The sequence below is a fragment of the Neofelis nebulosa genome, chromosome 2 (assembly GCF_028018385.1).
Source record: "Neofelis nebulosa isolate mNeoNeb1 chromosome 2, mNeoNeb1.pri, whole genome shotgun sequence".
NCBI classification, from domain to species: domain Eukaryota; kingdom Metazoa; phylum Chordata; class Mammalia; order Carnivora; family Felidae; genus Neofelis; species Neofelis nebulosa.
In genome coordinates this window covers 213844913-213852565 of record NC_080783.1, presented here as the reverse complement: position 1 = coordinate 213852565, position 7653 = coordinate 213844913, and the positions used below count along the sequence as shown (strand labels likewise).

The 7653-nt window shown below is 53.6% G+C and overlaps 1 non-coding gene and 1 pseudogene across 1 annotated transcript; both read right to left on the bottom strand.

The window, feature by feature from the left end:
* Positions 1-389: 389 nt before the first annotated feature.
* On the bottom strand, positions 390-572 carry LOC131505867 (small nucleolar RNA SNORA73 family). Its single transcript, XR_009258622.1, has one exon. It is a non-coding gene; the product is annotated as a small nucleolar RNA SNORA73 family (small nucleolar RNA).
* Positions 573-1105: 533 nt separating this feature from the next.
* LOC131491332 (uncharacterized) lies at positions 1106-6518 on the bottom strand (annotated as a pseudogene).
* Between the last annotated feature and the right edge of the window lie 1135 nt (positions 6519-7653).

The window sequence follows — 7653 nt, the reverse complement described above, 5'->3', positions numbered from 1 at the left end:
TGGAACCTGTTTGGGATCTGGCTCCTCTTAGGTGTTCTCAGGTGTTTGAGGCCTAGGACAAAGCTTTTTTGCTTCCCCCCTAGAAGTGGGAACATCGCTTCTTTGGCTTGTTCAGAGGCAAAGTGTAGAACAGGAGTGAAGGGGGCGTAGCAGAAAAACAGCAGATAGAGCCTTGCTTTATTTTTTTTTAACTTTATTTATTTTTGAGAGAGAGCACGAGCAGGGGAGCGGCAGAGGAGACAGAGGATCCAAGGTAGGCTCTGTGCTGAGAGCAGAGCCGGACGTGGGGCTCGAACTCGAACTCACAAACCGTGAGATCGTGACCTGAGCTGAAGTTGGACGCTCAACCGATTGAGCCACCCAGGTGCCCCATTTCTTTTTTTCTTTTTAGATGTTTCCTGCATGGTTTGTCCCCTCAGTCAGCGTCCACAGGGCTCTGAGAAGCCATAGGAATATTCAAGTGGAGACTGTGGACCCGGCTTCATCTTTAACATTATGGAAAAGGACTATACATTGTTATGCCCAGAATTCGTGATCCCCAAAGACCACCAGGGAGCCGAGTCCGATGCAAAAGGAAAAGAGCCTTTATTTGAGCTAGCTCGAGCTCAATCCCCTACCTGCACCGTCGCAGCGGTGAGATACCAGGGAGAGAAAGTGAGTTTCAAAAGGACAAAGGTTTTATTGGGGCCTAGGGGCAGTTGGTGGGGTAATGGCTATGGCCTCAGCCGATTGGCTGGGGAAGGGTCCGAGTCCTGTTAGGCAGGTGGGGGGGGGGGGGTGTTACTCAAGGGGAGGAGGTGTGGTCAAGGTGAAGGACACAGAACAAGATGGAGTCGGCCGGCATAGGCCCGCCCTTTCATTCCCCCCTTGTCATGTAGCTTAGGGACCCAATCATGGGACCGGCTGCATTTATGGTGACAAGGGGAACAGAGTTTGGAGGTTTACGCAAAGTTCTGGGAAGCAAGTGTCCCTGGGGTGGCTCTGGAGGTCTGATTAAGTATTGTCCCCGAGCTGGTGTCTATGATCTGCCAGGTGATGTTTTGGGAGGCGTGGGGACTCCCGGCAGCATGAGCAATGACAGGCAGAGTTAACAGAGTTACCAATATTAGGTGGGTCGAATGCGCTGTAGCTTGAGCTTGAGTGGGTTGTGTTGGTCCCGACTGATGGCCCATTGTGTGACGAAGTCTTTCTGGATCGAGGAGGGGTCCGCTGGCCGAACGTGGGTGTGATGGACCCAGGTCGCGATGCCGTCTACTTTGAGAGCGGTGGGGGTTGTCAGCACCACGATGTAGGGTCCCTTCCAGCGCGGCTCGAGGGTCTCTCGGTGGTGCCTCTTGACGTAGACCCAGTCTCCCGGCCTGTACCGATGAGGTGTCGGGGTCGGGCCAGCCTCATAGATGGCACGGAGGCGCGGCCAAATGTCCTCGTGCACCCTCTGGAGCCCGCTCAAGGAAAGAAAAAGTTCTTGATCTTTAAACTCAGCAATAAGTTCAGCTCGAAGGCTGGGAATAAACAGGGGGTGGCCTGCCAAACATGATCTCGTAGGGAGTAAAACCCAGAGTGTAAGGAGTGTTTCTAACCCGGTAAAGGGCGTACGGTAGGAGAGTCACCCAGTCCCCGCCAGTCTCCATGGTTAATTTGGTAAGGGTCTCTTTTAGGGTTCTATTCATTTTTTCTACCTGTCCTGAGCTCTGGGGCCTATAAGCACAATGTAATTTCCAGTTTGCCCCCACCGCCTTGGCTACTGCCTGTGTTACCTGCGAGATAAAAGCTGGTCCATTGTCTGATCCTACCATGGCAGGAAAACCATACCTGGGTAAGATGTTTTCTAGTAGCTTCTTAGCCACCGTCTGAGCCGTTTCATGCTTGGTTGGGTATGCCTCCACCCAGCCAGAGAAGGTGTCTGTAAATACTAAAAGATATTTAAAACCATACTTTCCTGGTTTGACTTCAGTGAAGTCGACTTCCCATTGGGCTCCCGGTCTGGTGCCTCTGAGCCTGGTTCCTTTTTTATTTGACGTGGCTCTCGCGTGGGTGAGTTGGCAGGTCTTGCGGGCAGATACAACTTGCTCTATTTTGGTGTCCCGTTGGTGAATCTTGATTCCGGCATGTCGGATTAAGTCTTTTAATTTTCGGGCCCCCATGTGAGTAGACCGATGCATGTGCTCTAATATTGAGACTCCGAGCCGGTCTGGCAGCACGAGCTCCTTGTTAGGTGTATACCACCATCCCTTTATCTCCTGGTCCGTGGGGAGTTTCTTGATCCGCTGTAAGTCCTCCTGGGAGTATTTGGGCTGGTCTGGTAAACTGGGTCTCCCGGGTCCGGTAGTTGTATGGTCATGGTGGGGACCCCTCTTATTACTTCCCGGAGGTCTTGTACCGGTCGGTAGTCATTTGTGTGAGGCTTTTTGACCGGCAGTAAGGGGTGTTTCCAGGCAGGACTGCAAGGAACTAGTACCCCTAGGCTTCGTAGTCTCCGGGTGTGTGGCTGGATCCCCTTCCAAGCCCTCCTGAGACATGGGGTATTGTTTGATCCTTACCGGACTCTCTCCTGGCTTGAGCTCTACCAGGACTGGGGTCCTGTGAGCGGCTAGTCCCCTCCCCCCCTCCCCCTCCCCCCCTCCCCCCCTCCCCCCCTCCCCCCTCCCCCCTCCCCCCCCTCCCCCTCCCCCCCCCCCCCCTCCCCCCTCCCCCCCCCCCCCCCCCCCCCCCCCCCCCACCCCCCGTTCTCTGCCCAAACCGAGGGGAATTCTTGTAGCCATCTGTCTATATTATCCTCTCTCGGGAGCGCCTCCTGGTGGAGGAGATATTCATCCTCCAGTTTCATGGTCAGGACCTGGATGGGGTGGCCCTTGCCATCGGTGACCTGAGGCCCCCCTTGTCTGAAAGTTATCTGAGCTCCAATCTTGGTCAGTAAGTCCCGTCCTAACAGCGGGTAGGGGCATTCTGGTATTACCATAAAGGAGTGGGATACCCGGCCCGTTCCCAAATCTACCGTTCTTCGGGTAGTTCATGAATACTGGCTCATACCAGTTGCCCCTTGTACCCAGGACTTCTCGCTGGCTAGTTTTCCTTGTGGGGTGCAGAGGAACGAATGTTATGCTCCGGTGTCGACGAGGAAGTCAACAGGGGTCCCCTCCACTTTAAGACTTACCCTGGGTTCGGGGAGAGGGTCCGAACCCCGACTCCCCTAATCACTTAGTTTATCTAGCTCTAGGACTTTTACTCGATCAGTCTCGCTTCCCTTCCCGCCGGCCCTTTTCGGACAATCTCGGGCCCAATGCCCTATCTCCTTGCAGTGTGCGCACTGATCCTTCTGCAGCCTCTGCTTCCCCCCCTTGGTGGTTCCTTTACCTTTTCTTGTGTCGTCTGCCAGCTGCCGGAGACGGCGGTCTCGTTCCTCGGGGAAGTCAGCAGTGGTAGCTAGTAGCATTCTGGCCAGGTCTCGAGTCTGCTTACTACTGCTGGCAGCCGCCATGGCGCGAGCCTGCTTGTCCTCAGGAGGCTCCCGGTTATTATAGACCTTTTCGGCTACCACCAGTAAGTCCTGCAGACTTTTTTTCTCCTAATCTATCTATTTTCTGTAATTTTCTCCTAATGTCTATGGCCGATTGGTTTACAAAGGCCATGATAACAGCTGCCTTGCTTTCCGGAGCCTCTGGATCCATGGGGGTATAGGTATGGAATGCCTCCATGATCCGTTCTAAAAAGGCAGCCGGAGATTCATCTTTTCCCTGTTGTACATTTCCTACCTTGGCCAAATTGGTTGGCTTTCTAGCAGCCATTCGGAGACCCCCCCGTTAGAGTCTGGCGGTAGACCCAGAGCCTCTCCTTACCTTCTGCCGTGTTGAAATCCCACTGGGGCCGAGTTAAGGGGAAGGAGGCATCTATCTGAGCCTGGTTGGTGGTGGGATTCCCGTCTGCGCCCGGAACTAGTTTTTGGGCCCCCATTGAGGATTCTTTCTCTTTCTTCAGTCGTGAACAGGACCTGCAAAAGCTGCTGGCAATCGTCCCACGTGGGCTGATGGGTAAAAAGAACAGAGTCTAATAAATCAATAAGCCCTGCCGGTTTCTCAGAAAACTTAGGATTCTGAGCTCTCCAATTGTACAGGTCACTAGTGGCGAAAGGCCAATAGTGATGGGGCTGATTCCCCTCCGCGTCTGGGGGTCCGGTGGCTCGCAGGGGCGGAATAGTGGAGTCGGCGGCAGAGGCGGATTGCTCCCTCTGAGCCCTTTGTCTGGTAAAGGGCGGGCTTCCCACTGGAGCGTTTCTGCCTCCCGCTCTCGGAACAGCATCTGCCTCCCCCGGAGGGGGAGGATGGTGTTCTTCCGGCATCCTAGGGGGGTTATACGGGGGAGGAAAAATTAATTCTTCTTCAGTACCCCCCTGTAGGACAGGGTAAAGGGGTGCTGAAGGCTGGGTAAGACTTTTCTTCTTCTTTGTCCCCTGCAAAGCAAGAATGGGTTTTGGCTCCGGAGGGAGCGGGGCTAGGAAGGGCTTAAGCCAAGAGGGTGGGTCTTCTACAAGGTCCTGCCAAGTGATAATGTAAGGGAGCTGATCCAGATGGCCCGTCTTAGGCCGAGAGATGATACTCCTGACTCGGTGGATGGTAGGGAGGTCGAAGGTCCCCTCTGGTGGCCATCCGACATTGAAAGCTGGCCACTCGCTAGAACAAAAAAACTGCAACCGACCCTTTCGGACTTCCACACTGAGGTTGTTAGCTCTTCCCCTCACATCCTTAAAGTGATCAATCATAATACTTAGAGGAGTAGTCGGAGTCTGTCCCATAACGTCCGTCCAGTAAGTCCACAGAACAAAACAGAGAAACACAAAAACAGACAAACAGAGGGCCCCTAGAAAGTCTTCCAACTCCATGGAAGCAAAACTGAGAGCTAGCTTAGACATTTGAGGGGATTCCACATCCCTCCAAAGACGATGGCCTCACGCCGACCAGTGGGAGCAACCCACTTCGTCTCAGACCTTTGAGGGGATTCCACGTCCCTCCAGAAGGGAGGATCGGAACGTCTTCCGAAACTCCCGGCCCGTGGTCCTCCAGTGCGTCCACTTAGACCGCGTCGGGCACTACCAGAATTCCAGAAATGAGCTCACACAGAAAAGACAGAACAAACAGACAGACACTAACCATGGCCAGTCAGGCTCTCCAGGTCAGGGGTCCCTCGGGGGTCTTGGGGATCCCGGATGAGCCCCCAAATGTTATGCCCAGAATTCGTGATCCCCAAAGACCACCAGGGAGCCGAGTCCGATGCAAAAGCAAAAGAGCCTTTATTCGAGCTAGCTCGAGCTCAATCCCCTACCTGCACCGACGCAGCGGTGAGATACCAGGGAGAGAGAGCGAGTTTCAAAAGGACAAAGGTTTTATTGGGGCCTAGGGGCAGTTGGTGAGGTAATGGCTATGGCCTCAGCCGATTGGCTGGGGAAGGGTCCGAGTCCTGTTAGGCAGGTGAGGGGGGGGGGGGTACTCAAGGGGAGGAGGTGTGGTCAAGGTGAAGGACACAGAACAAGATGGAGTCGGCCGGCGTAGGCCCGCTCTTTCGTACATCATGGGGCTGAGCCCCTATGCTCCCTGTGCCACCCAGACGGCACCCGGGGAGAGCGACCTCCCGGGATACCCACGTTGCAATGCCTCTGATTAAACAGCATCACCCCCTCAAAACGTTCTCCAGAGATTTCACCTTCCCCCCATCCCATACCACACAAGTGAATTTGAGGAAAGCCTATTTATAAACCGGTCATGGCTCAGTCAGTTAAGCGTCAGGTTAAGCGTCAAACTTCAGCTCCGGTCATGATCTCACAGTTTGTGGGTTCGATTCCCACGTCGGGCTCTGACAGCTCGGAGCCTGGAGCCTGCTTCGGATTCTGTGCCTCCCTCTCTCTCTGCCCCTCCCCCACTTGTGCTCTGTCTCTCTCTCTCTCTCAAAAACAAATAAACATTTAAAAAAATTTAATAAAAAAAAAAACCCAGCCATTACTGTTGACTCTTTTGGGTTCATCCACCTGATCCGTGCCTCATTGTTCTAGGAGTATGGGGGGTACATATGCTCACCTTCATCTCCAGAATCACGGAAAGGGCTTGTACCTGGGACGGAATCCTTGGCCCCCAAAGACAGAACTCCAGGCAGGTTCACATGTTTTCTTTACAGGGCTCCCATGCAAGCTTTGCTAATTGCAACTTGGGTTAAGTCATCCAAACTGTAACAATGTTTCCATCAACAAAGTAGAAGTTTCTACCCTAGTGAGGATTAAAGCCATGATGAGCCTTTCCAAAATGGAGTCCCAGTAGCTTCCCTGCCTTAGGTGTGGTTTTTTTAATTTTTTTAATCTTTATTATTTATTTCTGAGAGAGAGAGAGAGTATGAGCAGGGGAGGGGCAGAGAGAGAGGGAGACACAGCAGGCTCCATCCTCTGAGCTGGTAGCACAGAGTCCGACGCGGGGCTTGAACCCACGACCCGCAAAATCATGACCTGCCTGAGCTGAAGTCTGACGCTTAACCCACTGAGCCACCCGAGCCCCTCCCTGCCCCCACCCCCCGCTGCCTTAAGTGTTTTATCTGTTATCTGCATCCCCCATAACCAGTGCCACTGACCCAGCTTCCTGGACGCAGTCTGACGCTGAGGATAAGCAGGGGGTTGGGCGGCAGGTCTTTCAGATGTCTGTGATCGGGGGTGGGGCACACATATTCGTTCAGTTGGTGTATGTCGGTCCATTCCCTGAGTGCCTACTAAGGCACCAGGCAGGGGGCTGGGCACTGAGGATGTCACACCCTCCTAGAGCTTACAGTCTAGTTGGGGGGGGGGGGGGGCAGATAATAAGCAGTAAGCAAGTACACTGATAGGGCAACACCTTCCGACAGTGATAAGTGCTACGTGCTACAGAGAATAAAAGATAGGACGCTGCAATCACCTTGGAAAGTGGCCTGGCAATTTCCTCTAAAGGCAAATATGACCTGCCATATGATCTGGTCATTCTGCTCCCAGATGTTTACCCAAACAGGTGTTCCATAACTCTCCCCTGAATGAATGAATGAATGAATGAATGAATGACTCGGTGTTCTTCATGTCTCTCTCTGTACTGAAAGTGCAAAGATAAAACTTGGCTGAGGCACACACGGTTGGTGAGGGACGCGACAGATTTAAACTTGAATTCCAAAACTGTGCTCACTAAAGCTATGACCCCAAAGCCTTGTGGGATAGGATTTGGGGAGGGGGGCATTTGTCCTTCCATAGTCGGGACTGGGTCATGGCAGAAACTCTGACTCTTTTGAGAATAGTCACTTTCCTTTGTTCCTATGAGCTACCCCCCCCCCCCCCAACCCCAGCCAGCTGGGTCTTCTGCCCCCTCCCCCATGCCTCTGGCCCCAGCTGGTCGGGATGAATGCAGTGTCACTGTGTGAGCGGCAAGGACCTTCCACAGACCCAGCCTTGTGCTTCATCCGCAATCTGTCTTGCCTCCTCGCCTCCCTCTGTCCTTTGCATCCCAGCCTGGGCTGTATTTTCCCTCCCAAGATGGAGGCAGTGGAACGGAGGGGCTGAATGTCAGGGAGGGTCCCAGAGCCAGACCTCCTCGGTCCCCAGGCCAGTTTCATACCCACCAGTGATTTGGATAATCTTTCCAACTTCTCTTAACCTCCATC